Source organism: Furipterus horrens, unplaced genomic scaffold, assembly GCF_987537825.1.
Source record: "Furipterus horrens unplaced genomic scaffold, mFurHor1.1.pri manual_scaffold_6, whole genome shotgun sequence".
Taxonomy (NCBI): Eukaryota; Metazoa; Chordata; class Mammalia; order Chiroptera; family Furipteridae; genus Furipterus; species Furipterus horrens.
The window spans coordinates 4,005,325-4,025,236 of NW_028327176.1; positions in this window are offsets into that span (position 1 = coordinate 4,005,325).

Genomic DNA, 19,912 nt, shown 5'->3' on the forward strand with positions numbered 1-19,912 from the left:
CTGATCACAGGACGTTATAGCCCCAGGCGCTAAGTGGGACAGCCTTGACTCCCTGTGAGCCCCTGGGATCTGTCCCTGGTATTTGCTCCCCTTGGTTGAGGTAAACATTTTGTCCCAATGACACTGAGCGTTCCTCACACTCTGGAAGTCTCCTGTGTCCAGGGCCAAGGCTGAGAGGCGGGCACTGTCTGCACGGCCGGCTTTCCGTGGCTCATCAACCAGTCCCTGCGAGGCCACACTTTCCCGCTACATGACCTCCTGCCAGCAGAGGGGGACCACATGTCTCAGCATGTGGGATCCTGGTAGCAGCCTGGCATGGGGGAGGGACAGCTAGCCCCTGACCTGCCAGCAGCTTGCTGCTGTGTGACTTTGACCACGTCCCTGACCTTCTGTGAGCCTCTGCTCCTCCAGCCACCAAGGGAAGAACTTGGGCCAGCTCTAGGGTCCCTTTCAGCTTCATTCTGTGATATTTTAAATTTAGGAATGTTAGCTGGAATGGAGCGTGAAGTTCTTGATTCAGGAACCAGGTGGTCTCTGACCCACACCGAGCATGTAAACTGTCCACATGCTGTACTTTGCTCCAGGGAGGCCAGGCCAGGCCAGATGACCCACCTGACCCAAACAGGGAAGCTGAGGCAAGGGAAGGGGACAGTGTTGTTCCCTGGCGTGCTGGCCTGGCTGCCTGCAGGCAGACTCCTGGAGAGGCCCTTGGTCTTGGGTCTGGGAGTCAGCCAGGCCTGCGTCATTAAATCCGGTTACTAAGCTGGATTTGGAAACACTGTATAAACCTCTGCTGACTAAACCTGGCCTTACCCATATGCCCGGCATTAGTGCCTTTCTGTATATTTTCAGTAGACTTGATCCTCTCCCTTACTATTTTTTCCTTAGCAAGAAAGCAACATATCCTCGTAAACTACGTGGCACCTAATACCTAGAAGTTGCCTTTGCGTAGAGATGAGGTTTCTGTGTTTGGTGCAGACGCAGTAAAGGAAGTGAACAAAAACACCAAAAAGCACATTGGACATTGCCAATAAGATCTGCATCCTTCGTCACCCCACCTAAATTCTGGGACCAACTGCAGTTTTTTTGTGGTTTTTTTTGTTTTGTTTTGTTTTTTTAGCTACTCAGCACCTAGCTTGGGAGAAAGTCCAGGGCATCACTTCTCTGGGCTTCAGGGTCTGCCTGTAACACACTCTCTGGCTTGATTGGACTGGATCGAAAATGGCGGCTCTTGCAGTCTGATCTTCTAAGAACCTTTTGACTTCTTTTACTAAGGGAGCTCCGTATACATACGCTGACCACATTTTCCGAACCGAAAATGAGGACACACGTCTGGTGAAGGAAGTGTTTTTTAATAATTTACACGAAGGGCTTATGAAGGTATTATGGTGATTACAAATTTAAGGAGCCATATTGACCAGACATCATTCAATGACGGGAACGATGACAACAAGCATTTACGTATCCGTGTGTTCGATACTGGAATCCTCGACACTGAGAACTTGGTGGAAAACGGGTCTGTGTTCTGTCTGTGGTCATGACTCCGCGCCACCTTTTTTGCCAGAAGTGTAGTTAAGAGTTGACTATGGAGTGAGGCACGCGACTTCTGGCCACCTGGCCACCTGTCTTGTGAGGGTGCCAGGACCCCTGGGTAAGGCGGCAGTCATGGGACGGTCCTGTCACATGTAGATGTTTGACTAAAAATAGAATTCTGAAGCTCAATCCCTCACCCACACTGTAGCCTTGCCCTTGATTTCTTTTAGGTGTTTCCCAAAATGCCATCCACCCAGTAAAGTGGCAAGCGCGCCACGCCTTTGCTGATATCCAAATGATGAGCCCCGGGTGCCGAGAGGTTCCAGGGAGGGCCCCCGGCTCTGAGCAACACCCGCGTCATCAGAGCGGTGGAGCATCTCCGGGACTGTGTGTTGGGATCCAAAGGCACCTGCGTCAGGAGGAGTCTCGGGATGTTTGTTTTATAAAGCATCGTTACATCACCGCCCCACCTAGCGCCCGCCCTGGTGTGGCTCCCAGGGAAGGTGCTGGGACAGGAGCCACCCAGCAGAAGCGGAGCCAGGGCCTCCTGCGGCAGGTCGGTGGCCACATAGTGCTTTGTGGAGCAAAGGTCACCTCTGTCGGAGGTGGAGAAGCAGTTCCTTTGACGGGCAGATGGTTTTAGCAATGCCTTCTCTCCCACGGCCTGCCTGTCCGCTGGGCGGAGCACAGTCCCAGTGCGTGGGTGCTGAGCCGGCATTCAGACATGCCCCCCCCCCCCAACGCGTGGGCTCACAGCAGGCCGGGGGGGGTTCAGAGTTACTTGAGTCATGCATTTGAAACCCTTCTCTGGTGGCCCTTGGTCCACAGGATGAAGTTCTGGCCCTGCAGGGTCTGCCTGCCCACCTTCCCAGCCTCCTCTGCTGCCACAGCAGCCCTCCGAAAACAGTCTGCTCTGTAGACCCTGCCCGCGGGCCAGTTTGGCGTGGGGGACCCAGCCAGGACACCTGGGGGCTCCTCCCTCCTCTCCCCTCCAGCTCCCTTTGAAGTCAAGACCACGATTTCCTTGTCTTCTTAACTCCAGTTCTTAGCCCCGTACCGGGCACGTTCAATAGCGCTCAATTGACAGGAGTCCTGAAACATCTGTGATTTGTGGTGGATGCATGACCGATTCACTCAGGGATTTCTCCCCGTTCGCTATCTCAAATTAAGGGGACAGAAGATTCTAAATTGTCTTCCTTTGGTCATTTATTCATTCAACACATGTTTACATGGAGGGTCGCCAGTGTGCAAGGGATGTGCTGGGCGAGGGTGGACGACCTCTGGCTGCAGCTGTGCGCTGGGTTCTTGGGGGCCAGCAGGGGGCCGGCTGGTGGGAACCGATGAGGCCGGGCATAATGAAAACTGCCTCTTTTGTTTTATTTTCTCCTGTGCGCCTGGTGACCGCCTCTGACTCGACATGTCGCAGCACCTCTGCTGGGTTTTCCACTGCCCCATTTTTGCTGGAGCCCCACCCTACTGGGGCCCCACCTTCGGGAAGCCCCAGATCTGGAAGAGTCAGGGAGCAGCACGCGGAGGGCACTTACACAACCTCTGGGAGGCGTGTGCCCTGCCCGGGTGGGGTGAGCTCCGCATTCCTGCCGCGTCAGGACCACGGCCGTCTGTCCGAAGGGCCCTGCCAAGTCACGGGGCGCCCTGGGCACCTGAAGGGGATGCTCGTTGCCTCCCTTCGCACTGCCTGTGAGCACCGAGTCCAGGCCAGGGTCCCTCCCGCTCCTCCGGAGAGGGAGATGAGCTCCCAGTCTGGAGGGGAGGCTGAGCCCAGGCGTGTGCTCTGCTACGGTCTGGTCACCAGGCCCGTGAGCTCTGCTCTGGCCATTAGAAACAGCTCGTGGAGAAGCCTGGCCTTAGAAAGGCTCCTCCAAGGGCGAGTTGGGGAGGGGCCAGAGGACCCAGGGCAACAACAGGACTGGTGGGTGCTTAGAGAGAGGGCTGGGAGAGGGGCTGGGAGAGGGGGCGCTCTGGGAGCAGCATCCGACCCCGGGCCCACGCCTTTGTTGTGCAGACCCTTCAGCTCTGCGTCAACCTTCATCTCCATCAGCCGAGCCAAACCCTTGCTGACAACGGCCCCCGGCGATCTTAGATTGCGGGTTCACCACGGTTAACAAGCACGAAACGTCCCCCTTTGGCACGTCATGTCCCGTGTCACTCAGGGCCTGAGCACGCAGTTCGGTAGGGGACCGGAACGCGGGAGGGAACCAGTTACAGGACGATAGTACATAAGAGCTGCAGGAAGCTGATACCGCTCACAGGGATGGACCGGAAAGGGAGTGAGGGCTCCCCCAGAGCTGTGGCCGCCTGGGGCTGCCCCGGGGAACTGGTACCACAGAGGGGCTGGAACTGCCGGGAGGAAGCGGCTGGTGCTGGGGACCCTGGTCAAAGCGGAGACAGCGTCTCCTGTGTTCCGATCTCCCACCAGGAGCCTGTTTGGTGGCAAGGGAGCTGGTAAGTGTGATTTTCAGGGCGAGCCCCCATCTCCGCTCCACCCCGAGGAACAGAGCAGGTCCCTGCGAGGTGGGGTGTGGTTCGAGACCAGACCAACGACAGGCACTGCTTCCTTCCCGGAGGCTTGCCCCATCTTCCTGCCCTCCTGTAGGGCACTTCTGAGGGAGAGTTCCGGAGAACAGAGTGGTACTTTCATTTTGGCTTAAGCAACAGGGAACATTAATCATCTCGTGTAACGAGAAGTCTCAAGGAAGGGAGGTTCCAGTTTCATTCCGGGAGAGCCTCACCAAGGACCCACCAAAGACCGGGGTCTTTTCACTTTTCTCACCCCAGCGCCCAGGGTGTGGGCCCAGCTCCCTCCCTCGTGCTCCAGAAGGTCAACACCGCTGCAGGCACCGGGCACAGACAGAGCCAAGGGGCACGGAGTCCTGGGTGGAGCAAAGACTTTATGTCTCTCTTTACCCAAGAAATACCTCTTTCCAGCACCTGTCCCTCCTGTCCCATTGGACAGGTGGGCCCGCATCCCCTTGTCTCTTCCATCCCCAGAAGGCAGGGTAGGACCTTCCTGTTGGCTGAAACCGCTGACGACCACCGCCCAGCGCAGGAAAAGCGCTCAGGCCGCCCATGAAGAACATGCTGCTTGGAAGATGCTGTCTGTTGTGGGTGGAATTGTCCCTCCCAAATGCCTGAGTTGGACCCTATCTACCCCAGTATCTCAGAATGTCATATTTGGGGAGAGAGTCTTTCCGGGGGCAATCAGGCTGCATGAACTCCTTAGGGTGGTTCCTGACCCAACACAACTGGTATCCCTCGCAAATGGGGGGGGGGGATTTGGACACAGAGGCGCTGGGCCACCAGATCTTCCCTGCTGAGGGCCTACATGTCATGGATGAGGCCTCACCATCCTTGCCCTGCAGAATCTGTGCACATACCCAGTGACCGTTTTGCCCCACTGGAGTTTGGGACAGTCTCCCACACAACCAGGCAACATGGAAGGAAGCAGCTACAATGCTTTTACCAAAAATGTCTTAGCTAGGCCCTTACACTGCAGGCTTTGGGGTTCACCACGTCTCTGTGTGACGGTCAGGAGAGTAGACTCCGGGGACAGGGTGTGGGTCTGAACCCCAGCCCTCCCTGGCACATGAGTTCAAGTGGCTGGACTCAGTTTGTCTGTCTCCAAATGGGGACAATGACAGAGGCCACCTCACAGGGTTGCCACGAGATTAAAGGAGATCATTTCCGTGCCGCACCCATGATGCGGCCGCTATATTTGACACCTGACCTAGAAAACCTTTTAACATCCCCCTCCTCGACCCAACAAGATGTGGTCTGTAAACTAATCATTATTATTTCCTCGATTTGTTCTTTAGGTTGAAAACCAAACATGATTTTAAGAGAAGAAACTTCCATGGTAAAGATATCATTCCAATGAAGCGAAGCACACACGTGTGAACTGAAATTTGTACTCACCGAAGAAAAACGTTACGTCTCGCGGTGAGCGCTTGGGCCGTTTCTGTTTTCAACGCTACCGCTGTGCATGGAGTGACGGAGCTGCGGTGACTCAAGCCCGTGCCTGCGCCGTCACAGCCCCTGCGATATCGTTGTTCATGTCACATCTGTCATGAGAGCTGAAGATGTGAATCGTGCCCGGGCTGAGTGCAAAGGCAGGGTGGCCAACCGTTTGGGGCTCTCATTGCTGAAACTGGTAGCGTCCCAGGCAAACAGGGACAAGTCGGTCAGTCCATAGAAGGATGGCAAACCATGAGAAATCTCAAAATGAACCCACGCGGCCCAGTCTGGGGGCAGCAGGGGCCGACTGGGGAACTGGCAGCACTCTGAATTAATTTAGGTGTGGAATTCGATGTTCATGAAACAGGGCAAGTAATGAGAACGGGAGCTTCACACACGTGTTACTAAAACTCAGCCCTAACCTCAGCAATTGTTGGGAACAAAGGAATTATTTTCAGGAAGGAGCATTTTATTGGTGACATTGCTTAGAGCTAATGGACACAGTGATGATAGGCAGAGCAGCTTGTAGTCAGTTGTTTTTATTTTAAGATTTTATTTATTTTTAGAGAGAGGGGAAGGGAGGTTTCGAGAAAGAGGAGGAGAGAAACATCAATGTGTGGTTGCCTCTCATGTGCCCCCAAATGGGGACCTGGCCCACAGCCCAGGCCTGCGCCCTGACTGGGAATGACCCCGTGACCCTTTGGTTCGCAGGCCGGTGCTCAGCCAACTGAGCCACCCCAGCCAGGGCGGAATTTTTATTATTTTTAATGCTGTTCTGTATTCTCTAACTTTTAACCCACAAGGAAATTACTTTGTTGATTTAAAACACCTTTAAAATGCTGTCTGCCGGGAGAAACACCATCTTCGTTTTCCGAATGACGTCATTAAGTGTCACCGACGATACTTGGAATAATTTCAGGTACTTGTACTTGCTACAGGGAAATTCAACAAGAGTAAAGAAAGATGTATTCATGTTTATTTCCTTCGTCAATTTCAGGGTAAGTGCACATACCTTCACGTGGTTACGTGTTTAACTGGTGGCGACTTGGGCCGGAGCGCCAGCCTCTTGTGCACAAGCAGAGCCGCCCCCTCGACCTGTTGTAAGCGCCGTCTCACCACCCACCTTGTGGAGAAGGGAACCATGAACGGGTTTGCCCAGCACCAGCAACCTCGGCTGGAAAGAGCCTTTCTCCTCTGAGGAGGGCTTCGGTTTGGAGGTGGACAAGCTTGGGGTCAGTCCCCAGTTTCCCGTTGAACAGTTCTGGGCCCTTGGGTAGTTTCCTCCCGAGTGAAATGGGGATGGCAGCGCCCGTCTTACAGGCTGGTCGTGTTCGGCAGCTCTCACTTCTGCCTGTAAAGCGTAAGGTAACAACGATAGTATTAGAATTAGTCAGAGTGGATCAGGCGCTGGGATCGTGCCAGTTGTTTAAACATTGAAATATTGAAAATTCTGCAGCCCTGAGCCCTCCGTCTATGGCATCCCCTCCCTGGGGAACTCCCCTCTCCCCATGATTTAGCAAAGAAAGAGCTGCTGCCTGTCCCTCTGGGGGTCCATGGGACCCCACTTTTCTCCGACTGGCCAGTGTCTGTGTGGTGCCAGGTGTTAATTTTTTTAATGAATAAACTTCCTTTTTTTCAAAAGCAGTTTCAGGTTGACAGAAAAATTCAGCAGGATATAGGGTTCTCCTACACCCCACCCCCTCCCCCATTATTAACTCTGTGCGTTACTGTGTTCTGTTTGTCGCAATCGATGCACCGATGTAGAGCCATCAGTACATACTGTTCACTAAAGTCCCATCCTTTCCATCAAGGCTCGTTTTTGTGCTGCACAGCTGCCGTTATTAATATCGCCTTCAGTATTGTTATAATAACGGCCAGTGCTTCCCAAGTGGCTGCACGCCAGACACGCATTGTTCCAGGCGTTTCCACGCGGCCGCATTTACTCCCCACGCGCTTCAGTTTGTTCGTTGGCCAAGTCTGCTGTCCCAGCATGGAATGCCTTGGGTGAGTACTAGGATCATCTGCGGAACTTTGGGAGCTACACCAATGCCCAGGCCCAGACTATAAAAGCAGAACCTTCTGGGGGGTGGGTGCAAAGGAGTCCAAGCATGACTCTTAAAGCCCCCAAGTGACCCTAACGTGCTCCCCGGGAAGGGGCCCACTGCTCTGAGCCCTGCCCTCCTGGTGGAGGTCTAGGGTCCTGCAGGAGCACTAGGCTTGGTGGAAGTGCAGACTCTGGCCGCAGCCCGTGAACCAGACCTGCGTTCTGACAAGGCGCAGGGGGTGTGAGCTCACAGACGCTGGGGAAGCGAAGATCTAGAACAAGCTCTTGGTCTTCTGGAGGTGAGGGCTCCCGTTTGAATAGGAGGAGTCATGTCACGTGAGCTTTTTCTGCCACATCCGGGGCCTCCCATCCCCACAGCCATCTGTACAGCCGGGACTGGGCACCTGCTCTGTGCTGGCACCTCCAAGGCCTACACACACAAAAGAATGGGCTGTGATGGTATCTGTACGGAGAGAGAGGACTTTCCTTTCACTTCCTATATTCTGAATTAAACATTGTGAGAAGCTTGTCTTAAGTTGATTTGAGTTGGCTCTTCTTCTGGAGTTCACCTTGTTTGGACATGGAGTGGAACTTCCCCGAATAGGTAGCGGGTCTAACCATTTGTGTGATTATTAACTTTGTCCTAAAGAAAACAACAAATGTGGGGAGAACCTGTACCCCAAAGCCACCTGGCTGCTCACTCTTTGTTTATTTAGTTATTTGTCGTGTACCTAAAAACGCTTCCAGTCCACAAATGCTGTCAGCGGCTGGATCGTCTCTGACTTTGCTCCGCGAAGCAAGAACTGTGTCAGAGGTACGGAAACTGCAGGGCAGGGGAATTCCAGCCGCACGGCAGGACGGACGTGGGTCCAGGCCAACGAGACCCTTCCTGACGGGCACGGCTGGAGGCCAAGCCCGGAGCTGGTGTTCAGCAGCTACCTAGAGGCTGAGTGAACAAATGAGGGTAGGGGAAGTCCCTCTCTGGTTCCCCGAACCCTGAGTTCTGGAAAATTCTTATGATAGCATCAGCAGAAATGCCCAGGCATAAGGCATCATCTGCCTTCGGTGACACCCGGTTCTGTCTACTTCTTTCAACACATGGAAGCCAACTTTCAGGTCTGACCCGAGTCTGCTGTGGAGAGTTGTGAAGGGGCTTCATTGTGCTGCCCCACCCCCACACCTCCTTCAAGGTCAAGGGTGAGAGTGGGCCCAGGAGGCTGAAGGGCCATGAGGTTCAAGATGACATGCCAGGAGAAGGCTGCCCCAAAGCACCTTCTGTGTCAGAACCCACGCTTGGGTCTCCCAGAGAGATACAGGCAGACCAGGGGTAGTTCTCAGGGGACTGGAGGTCCCGGGTCAAGTAGGTGGGGTGAGAACCTGCGAAGTCTTGGGCCCATCTGGACCCATGGCCTGGTGAGCCTGGGGACAACCAGGCTATCATCAGTATTCTGGGGCCTTTTTTTTTCTTTAGTTTTCATTGACAACTGACAAGCTTGTTCAATCCTATGAGCAGACTTGGTTTTGTGAGCTATTTCGAGCAACTGGTTACCTTTCTTGCCAGTGTTTCTACAGGAAAATACACCTCAAATTCCAAACAGCCAACTTCCAAATAAAATCTTAGAATTTATCCCAGTCTTTTTAGTTCTAGAAGTGGGGTGCTGTGGGGTGCTGATGGGAAAGCACCAGGTGGGCTGACCTCTTACAGATAACACCCTCTGTCCTCTAAACATGGTGATGGAGACCCATTTCCATGCAGCAGACATCAGTGCCTTCAGACACGCAGATGCTACCGGGCAGGGACAGTGTCTGCGTGTCTTTTGGAAGAGGCCCCCCTGGTGGGGAGGAGCAGACCCACTGCCGTGACCCTGGTCCCTTGCTAAGTGTGGAGGGGTGGGAGCGGGGGTGTCCAAGTGAATAATGCAGTGCTTCTGCTTCAACAGTGTGGCCGTCCCATAGGGAAAGTAAGCTCTGCACACTAATAATTGCGACCTGGGGGTCGGAAGGAATGAGGAGCGAGTAGGGACAGCGGGCTGTGGCTTTGGCTCCAGCAGCAGGAGTGATGAAGGAGGGGCTGTGGCTTTGGCTCCAGCAGCAGGAGTGATGAAGGAGGGGCGCCTGAGCTGGGATGGGGACAGAGTTCCTCGATGGCCCCAACAGGAAATAACACACCTGGTCACTGGCCAAGAGGTCACAGCTGACCTGGTGACAGAGGCTGCAATTTCAGAAACCTCGGGTTACCAGCTGGGGGTATGCTAAGTGAGCGGGGTGGGCAGGTGGGGCTGTCAGGAGGGCCAAGTCCCAGGGTCAGCGGGCAGCTATCTGTTGTCACAGGTGGGCGAGGCTTTGAACGAGCTGACCTGTGGCCTAAAAAGCCTGGTGCCTGGGGTTCTCACCAAACATGGAGATTCAACAGCTGAGCCTGCAGGGTGCGGCCCGCAGCAGGACAGAACAAAGGGGAGCCTCCGGGGAAGGAGAGAAAGGTAGGGGCTGGTACATTGGGACTTGTTAAAACTTACGTGTTGTGCAATAACTCTTACTTTTTAAAGGGACAATCCAATACAAAATTGTGTTAGTTTCTCTCAGATGGGCCATACTGGAGAAAAGCCGGATAGTTCAGGCCATATGACCACACCCAAGGGTCTGCCCCTCACTTGCGGCTCTGGGGAGGGGACTCCTGGTGTCCCATGCGGGAACCTGCTTGCAGGCCTAACCCAGTCAGGGCAGCTAGCATCCGGGAGGGCAGGCGCAAAGGCTGAAGGCCTGGAGGGCGCTAAGTCCTTAGTGGGAAGGGGTCTGAGTTTCAGGATCTGAAAAGACGAGAGTGGTACCCCCGGCCTGTGAGAGGCAGGCTGCCCCATAGGACTATGGAAAGTCAACGTGCTGAGGGCTCTTGGGTGGTGCATCGACCTTGGCGGGATATGGCAGGGCCTCAGGGCCCTGGGCCAGGATGTGGGCAAAGGCCTCAGGAGGAAGCATTGGCTACTCCATGAGGACAGAACGTGTTGACTGTCAGGTGAGCAGAGGAGCGTGGAGTCACGATGCTGACAGAGCACTTGCTCCCCACCAGGCCCTGCGCCGAGGGCTTTTGTTCATTAACTCATCTAATCTTTGCAACGACTCCTTCTACGGTTGAGGAAACTGAGGCTCGAAGAGGTTGGGACTTGCCTGAGAGTAACCGTGGGTACAGAACCGAAATTCAAATCCAGGCTTGTCCGGCGGCAACCGTCGCATCAGGGGAGAGAAGCGAAGCACTGCAGCCGTTCCGCTGTCTGCGGCCCGAGGGCAGGAGTTCTGGGCCCAGTGGAGATGCCCCTGGAAAGGGCTTCGTGCAGAGCCACGGCCCTTCCCGAGTTCTCTGTGATCAGACTTTCTGAGGGAGTTCCCTGGTAACCCACGCCCCCAAGAACGGGAGCTGTCGGCTTGACCTGGCTCCCCAAACCGATAAAAGCTCTTCACTCACCTACCGCCGCCCTTGGCCATGCCATCGTAGGATCGATAACCCTTCCCGTGAGAGAAGCGGATACCAGGCGTCAGCTGGTAGAGGGACAAGATCATGCAGCTTTGAACCAGAACGTGGTTGGACTCCTGGTGCCACTGTGGGATGCCGTGTGGGCCATTTCTGGGGCCCAGCTGTCCTCTCTGTAAAATGGGGATAACAACAGGGCTGCCGTGAGAAGGAATTTAGAGGCGAGGGCACAGGCGAGCCTGGCACCCAGTAGCTACTTGGTGGGGTCCAGAGAGTGAGGAAAACGGGGCTCTGCTGGCTGGGGCAGTGTGCAAGCAGGAGTGTTTGGACCTCAGAGCGGATCTGCAGGCTTTGCTCAGCTCACCTGAACACGGGCCAGTCCCCACGGGAGAAGCGTGTGAGTCAGCCTGGGTAATTCCCCACGACGCCTGTGGGCTGCACAACATGTATTTAACACGGGTGCTGCCATTGATCGAGGCCCCTCCGTCGATCACACCCTGGGGCCCCGCGCGGCCTGAGACCGGTGTTCGGTTCCGCGGTCTTGTTCAGACTTAGCCGCTAACTGCTCTGGGGCCCTCGCCAAGTTGCTTAACTTCTCAATGTCTCCCTCTCCTTATCTGTAAAATGGGGATAATAATATTTACCTACCTCACGGAGCTTGTTGCAAGAATTAATTAAAGTTTATGAAGTGCTTTGAGTCCCGGATAAAAGGCGCTGCAGCAGTCCAAAGTATTATTACCACGATCTAGTAGGTTATAAAAGGTCATTTTGCAGGATAAGGCAAAAACTTAATTTCTAAACAAGCAGAAACAAGGGCAGATATAGTCATAGAAAGTTCAACCAAAAAAGTTGAGAGGTTAATTTGCATAATTAGTAAAAGTTATAACATGTCTTGTTCCTACCAATAATCAATGCAGCAAGCAATCACAGATTTCAGTCGCAGGCCAGCCAAGGAGCTGGCCCTTGGAGCTCCCCCTCCTGGAGCCCATGGCCACCCTGTGATGGGGATGTCATCACCCCAGTCTGACACACGAGGAGAGCACCCTGGGACAAACTCCAGAATCCTCCCCCTGGCCTTCAGCCATGAGGAGGGCTTGGGTACGTTCTAGTTCCCCTGGGCATGTGGCCTTGAAGCAGATGTGAGAGGCCATCCCAAGGGAGAACTGAGGCATAGGCCGGGGTCACGCTGTTTCAGGAAAAATGAGGTGTTGCCATCCTGCATTCTAGTTCATGTTCAACGCTCACCTGCCCCTCGAAAGCCCTCAGCCTGCGTCTCTGGGCTTCTTCATAAGAAACAAGGAAAGACCATCTGTACCTGCTTCTGAGCTGTGCTGGGCAAGTCAATTACCTTCTTTTAAGAAGTGGGTAGATGATAAATAGATAGACAGAGGCCTGGGCGTGGATTAGCTCTGCATTGCTGATCCCTTTCATCTTTCCTTGAAGCCTTTCCACGCGTGTAACTAAGTCCCGGGCTGGGGAGCCCCATGACGGGGGTGGGCAGGACGCACGCAGGCCATTAGGTTGGTCACCCACAGGGAGGTGGGGGCAGTGTGGGGTAACCACGGGCTTGAGGTCCAAAGACACCTGGACTGATTGTAGTGCTGCTCCCCTGAGCTGTGAGACTTGGGGTGAACGCTATCCCCCCTGACCAATGTGTGAAAAGCACCTGCCACTGAACAAGAAAGGTAACTTTTATTTTATTATTCTTTTCTATAGCAGATGCACAGGGGATGCAGACCAGGTAGGCAGAACAGGCGTATAATTTCACAACTTACCTGGCAAATTAAAAAAATACATTTAGACTTGAAAATTACAACATGTGTCTGGGGAGGGGCCTGCTAGTGGGGGAGCGGTCTGATGGAGGAGAGGTGGGCACGTGAAGGCCGACCCAGGAGTGCGGCCCTGGGACGCAGACCCCCGGAGCAGGCGCGGGCCCGGCTGACCCAAGGCGCTCCCTCTGGACTATAAACAGTGAAGAGGCGACAATTTCTAGTCACTTTTTTTTCACATCTTAGCTTTGTCAGCCGCCCTCTGTGACTTCAGGAATATTTTAATTTCCCTGCGCTTTTCCTCTCCGGAGCACGTGACTCCCGCCCCGCCCCCAGACTGCCTGTCATGGGCGCCTGGCTGAGGGCCCACGCGGAGGTCCCGGGCCCTGCAGGCACCTGCGCCACCAGCTCCGGGCCAGCTCCTGGCTGGGCTTTTTCTATCTTTCTTTGTTCATCCCCCACAAGGGATCTGTGAGGCAAAGTGTTAGGATCTTAGTTTTAACTTCAAGAAATAATTTCCCACTACCTTTCCTTCTTATGAGAAAAGAGGGAAAGAGAAAATCGGCGACGTCATGGCCCGCAGAGGTGAGCTCCCTCCCTGGGTCTCCCCGGGGCGCGGAGCCCCCGTCTGGCCAGGATCGGAGCAGGAAGCAGGAGCTTCCATCGCACCTGGCAATCCGAAGGGCCCAGCTGCTCTGTCATCTCCCACAGGGCTGCTGTTCCTGGGCAGGTGACTAAGAGCCAGGGACGGGCGAACCCCTGGAGACCAAGCCGGTGGGGATGTGACCCCACCAAACATGAGCACCCAGAGCCAGCCCGCGACTCTTCGTGGTGACAGACCCCCGGGGGCTGGGGGTTGACACAAATGAGGGTCCTTGATTCTTGAAATCTGAGGCGTTAACTGAGCATTAGAAGGGACTTTTGAGATAGTCTAATTTTACAGATCAGAAGAGCTGCAACTCAGACAGGCCTGGGGACTTTCCTGAGGTTAGGTGGCACCCGAGCAGAGGGGCAAGCTCTCCTGGAGAGAGAGGGTCGTCCCTGCTCCCTGCCCCACACCCACGGCCACCCTGCCCCACACACGGGCTATGGATGGCTTTGTGCCACGCCAGAAGACACAGAGGCTGACATATCTGCTACGTCCCCTGTGTTCGGGAAATGCTTGTCTCAATTCTCAGACAACCTCGCCCAGTCCCAAAATAAAATCTGCAGAGGCAATCCCTGTGTGACAGACAAGGGCAGTGAGGCTCAGCGCGGTCAGGTGGCTTGCCTAAGGCCACACAGCATGGCGAGGCAGCAACTCCATTCTCAGCCAGGTCCCCTGGCTCCACTCCCACGGTCTCCCCATCCTCCACCCCCGCCCCTGCCCCACCTCCTGCCCAGCAACGGCAGCCCTTCTGGGAAGCGCCCCTGCCTCCTGCCCCCGGAGGCAGAGTCTGAGACACTTAGTGTCTGTGGGCGGGTGGGGGCCACGTGCCCTGATGGTGAACTCCCTGTCCGCCTTGGGCTACTGTCTGTGCAGGGCCGCCTGAGCTGGTTCTAGCCCACATTCTGGGGCCTGTGGCTGGGCCCAGGGCCCACGGTCTGCGTGAGGTCCCTGTGGGGCTCTGACCCTCCGCGTGCGGCACAGATGTGACCCCAGCCACAGCCTTGGCGAGGCGTCGTGACTCAGTGGCCCTGTCTGTGATGAGTGGAAAGAAGCCTGGGCCTGACCTGTGGCTCCTCAGAGCCCCGCGTTCTGGACACAGTGGACAGACGGGATTCTGGGAAGTCAGTGTCCTTCTCTCTCAGAATGAAAGGGTTGTAGGTGCTGATTTAAGGAATGAGAAAAATCTCCATATTTTTCTGCGGAAGGGATCTCCAAGATATTTTGAGAGAGAGAAACATATGCATATGCATATGCTAATTTAAAATTATGCGTGTTATTTATGTATAGTTATATAATATGTATACATATACATTCAATATATAAATAGACTAAAAACATATATTTGCTTATATTTCACACACACACACACACACATACACACAATGCAAGAGTAAATCAGGTATCCATTTAAACAGGGCTGCCTGTAGGAGGAAGACCAGAGCAGGGCCATGGGGGGCGGGGCGGAGGGCACGGCACGGAAGCCAGACCCCTCTGAATGTGCCTTGACTCTCTGTCATTAAAGAGAAAACTACAGCCCAGAATGGAGCCCCTTGTGCCCATGACAGCAAACCTGTCTTAAGCAAAGGGGGAAAAAGTTGGGACCACTGTAACAACATAATCAATAAAATATACTTAACAAACAAACAAACAAACAAACCTGTCTAATACCTGGCCTATGGCAGGTATGACCCTTCTCCAGAGATGTAGCTTCATCAGTCAGGATCGATGAGGTGCTCACGGGCCCTCTCCCTCCTCCCTCTCCGCGGGCCCCCAGAGGAAGCGGAGGCAACCTGCCTGAGGGGACCCCCAGCTCCCCCTAAGGGAAGGTAACCTTGGCTGAAGCCATCCTTTCTTCTCTTTAGCTAATAACTTTCTTAGAACTGTGAACATTTTTTAAAGAAGTATTTATTTATATGTTTTCAGAGACAGTAGAAGGAAGGGAGAAAGAGAGGGAGAGAAATATCGATGTGTGAGAGGAGCATCGATGGGCTGCCCCTCACACGCCCCCAACCGGGGACCTGGCCCGCAACCCAGGCATGTGCCCTGACCGGAAATCAAACCAGCGACCTTTCAGTTCACAGTCTGGCACTCAATCCACTGGGCCACACCGGCCAGGGCAGAACATGTTTTATGTAATTAAAAAACAAAGGTAAATAAAAAAGAACAACAAAGTGATCCATTAAGAAAAATGAAGACACGCTGATTACATAAGTGTTTGTACAACTTGGTGACAAAAAGCCCAGAGAACTATGTCCACGGACTGTCACACCACAGGCCTAGTGATGCCAAGCTGCCTGAGGACCCACCAAGGAGACGTGCCCTCAGCGGCCGTCCTGGACAATCACACGGGGTAGCAGGACTAAAGTTGATGTCAGGAGCCCAGGCTCTCAGTGGCAGAGGAAGCAAAGACACGCCAAACGCTGCCCCCAAGACCGCGAGTCAGTGTGCCCAGACTCAGGTGTGTCTGAGCCCGGGAGTCCCCTGGGGAGACCCCGGAAGAGTCCACCCATCTCTGCTCCTCCCCTGCCCCGAGCCTTTGCTAGTTTTGTGGTCTTAGGGGAGCAGACGGTTGGGTTTGGAAGGATGTTTTCAGCCACCCGGACCACCTAGAGGGGAGGACTGCCAACTGCTCCCTCAGTGCTGATGGACGGTTTGGTCCCTGGTCCCAGAGCCCAAGGGGGCTCAGCTGACAGACTGGCCACCAGGCTGGCGCCCAGTTTTCTGCTGCACAGAGGCCGACTCTGATGGAACTCGGTGTGATCATACAGCGGCCGTGAACCTACTGCGTCGGGGGAAGATTTACATGTGTCACCCACTTCCTTCTCCCCAAGACCTGTGAACCCCGTTTTCCCAGCGGGGCCAGAGGCTGAGCTTGTCCTGACGGATGCCAAGGCGCAGCCCCTTCCCCTGAGCCCTGTGCACCTGTCTCAAGAGGACGGCCTCGTGGTTCTTTTGAAAGGTGTGACACGGGCTGGGATGCACTCAGCCAGCAGCAAAGGACTTAGTGGCAGGTAGGGCTCTCGTGCCAGCCCCATCCTCCCTGGCTGGGCTGAGAAGCATAGACACAGAAAGGTTAGCCACCATGGCGTGGGCCTGGCCGTGTGCTGGGCGGCACCTATGTTAGCTCATCAACCCTCCGCCGTACTAACAGGATGGGCGTTCTCTGCCTTCACAGGCGGGGAAACCGAGGCCCTGAGCGAAGCAATATCTGGCCCATGGTCACTGCCATGAGGAGACGTGACCCCGAATCAGGCTGCAATGTTACAGGTTAGTCACGGAGGACTGTAATTTAAATCTCTGTTGTAACACAGCAGACTAGGGAGAGGACGGCCCCCAGCTGGGAAAAGAAACATCCTCCGCAAAAAGAACTCTGACTTGAAGCCACAGGCACCACGTTTTGTTTAGAGCCAAAGAATAGATGTTATTGTTTGAGCCCAGTGGCTCTCCACAGGGGTGATTTCGACCTCCCAGGGATCATTCAGCAACGTCTGGAGACATTTTTGTTGTCACCGCAGGAAGGGGGGTGTGTGCCCCTTGGAATCTCATCCCACACGCAGTGAGCAGCCCCCAGGCCGAGAATGATCGGGTCCCCCAAGTCCACAGTGTTGGGGCAAACTAACCCGTCCGTGGTCCAGCCCCTGGAGAGGGCCTCCCCCACCAACCTGGCTTCTTTTTTCACACTTTGAACACTTCATGTTCAAGGGAAGTGTTCTTAAAAGCTTCTACCTGCTTTCAAAGGTGCCCAGAGCGTCTCCACGGGCAGCCCGGCAGCGGAGCCAGGTCAGTTACAGGGGAAGCGTCTTTCATCTCTCCTGGAGGGATGGATGCTGGAGCCCGGAGCCCAGATTTGGGAACGCCACGTGATGCTAATTATTCAAATGGGCTTCTCCTCTGAGAATCCACTCTCCTCTGAACTTCAAACACCTTGACCAATGCTAATTTAGCAGAAGAGCCTCCCAGGAAGATTCTATCTGCTCCCAAACCAATTAGTTGAACGCCAGGCAAGTTTACCAAACATTCTTCTTTGATCAAAGAATTTCGTTATTTTCAAAGGGTGTGATGTTCTTGCCACTTGTCTTCCTCCGATATTAATTTATAGACCAAAGAGGAGAAGCACATCCCCTTTTTGGACACGATGTTTCACGGCCAGGTTTAAAACGCTGCGGCTCTCACTGTTGTTTCTGTAACTTGGCACAGAGGAAAGAAGAGCCTTGGGGCCTCGAGGGACCCAGCCAGCCCTCAGAGCTCAGAACCCCAACTTCCAGGCTTTGCCCAAGGAGAAAGGATGCAAAGTGTCTTCTGGGCCAAAACAAAGCGGCGCCCACGGCAGGGGCTGCTGTGGGCCGCCCCACGTCACGTCCATCATCAGGTTCTGGGAGGGCCGCCTGTCCCCGCAGGTCACGTCAGTGAGCAGGACTCAGACCCACGGACAGTGACGGAGTCTGTGTGCGCCTGTGGGCTTGGCCCCCGCCCGCTGCAGAGGGTCCTGAGGCCACCGCTTTCCCCTCTTCTGAGCATTGGCACCTGCTGGGCCGCCCTGCAGACCCCTCGGCAGTGCCAGCTCACGCCGGGGTCCCCCCGCACCCCCGTCCCAAGCTGAGCTGGTGGCCTGTCTGTCTGCTGAGCTGCCAGGAATTCCTGAGCTCTCTCTACAAAGGCACTTGGTTTGTTTTTCTGTCCCCACGTCTACCCGCAAATGTGAGCTCCTTCAGGTGGGGTCCTGGGTTCTTTGTGTATTCCGAGCACATGGAAGGTACTGGATAAGTATTAAAGGAATGAATGAGTGAATGAATGATTGAAACTTGCGTGCACAGGCACCAGGACGACAGGAAGCCATGGGGAGGGAATGCCGAGGCAGGTGAAGGAGGGCTTCTCCGCTGATGTGTTACGACCGTTTGCAGAGGCAGTTCTGGCATTTTCTCCCTGAACGATGCTGACAAACATCCAATCAAATAATATTAATACTCCCTTCCCACCACGAAAAGACTCATTTTGTGGGAACAACAAGCCCGCACAGCAGTGTGTGGGTGTGTGCCCCGCGCATCAGCTCTGCCAGAAACCACCACGTGTTTGCCCGTGTCCCCCTGTCTGCAAGAGCCGAGGAAGGTGCCGCTTGCCTTTCTCCGGGTAGCTGGTGGCCCCCGCCTGACCTTCCAGGTCTGTAACGGTGGAAACACGAAGAAGAGGTAGGCGTGCAGGGAGGGGCGATGAGAGGGAAAATGTTTATTCATCAAACGCAAATACAAGTACTCCCATTATAAGGAGAAAAAACCCTACGTGTCACTATTTAAAGGTCATAAACTTTGTGCCTATAAAATATTCTCCTGGAAGTTTCAATTGAAAGAAAAACCCCCTTTTGTAGCATAAAGTGGCCCAAAGCCTATCAACTCTGGGCAAGATTTGGGGAGCAGAGACAGAGAGAGGGCACCAATGCACACACACTGTTTTTGAAAGCAGTTCATTGCCTTCTTCGGTCAACGAAGAGAGTGGTCTTCCACGGTGATGGCCTCGAAGTCTTGCTCAGTGCCAGACTCTGTGCCGAGTCCCTGGCAGCCCTCCCTCAGCCAGGGCCACATCCAGAAGGACTGTGCTCCAGGGAACATTCGAGGAGGGTGCCTGGCACACGGTGGGCTCCATGGAGGAGGCGGCGTCTTCGCGGCTGGCGTTCGGTCCTGCAGGATGCTCCTTGAGGAAGGAGACGCCAGAGGCATATGGTCCTCGTCCTCCAGAACCCACAGCTGCTGGAGTAGGGTTCTTACTCGTTAGCCCAAACAGAAAGGGGGCCAAGAGATCTTGGGGTACAAAGCATGGGCCCCCCGCTGCCCCCCTCAGCCTCTCACTTGTCCCTCATGGGCCCCTGCAGCTGTGACCCCCGCCTCACCCCCTCTGGGTCCCTCTTCTCAGCAGGGAGACGCTCGCCTCTCCTCCCAGGCCCTGCGCAGTCGCTACAAAGCGTCCTCAGAGCCCACTCGCCGTAACTGCGTGCTCTCTCCTATGGCCAACAAATAGGAACTGTTACAATTTTTTCGTGCCCAGGGTATAGAGAGAGGAAGGGCTTCTGCTCCAGTGAGTGCTCTCTGTTTGTGCCTACATTTCAACCAAACCTCTGTGGCTCAGGGGTGGGGGGTCTAGTCACATAATGGAAGACAGTTACAGGAATAACACAGGCTGTGCAAAAGTGGCCACAGCTCTTTGAAGCGCCTTCTGTGACGAGGTGGAGCCTCCGCCTCACCCCCTTGAACCTGGGCTGGCCGTGGCGACAGCGGCGTTGTGAGTTGTGTGCCTAGATCTTAAGAGGCTTGGCAGCTCCTGCTCTTGGGCCAGGAACTCTTCTGCCACCACATCCGAGGGAGCCTGCTGGAGGATGAGGAACATGTGTGTCCCCAGACGTGTGAGTGACCCCAATCCTAGAGCTGCCAAGCTCAGCTCAGCCCAGAAGGACAACCTCACGGAGTCCAGCTCAAGTCAGCACAGAATCG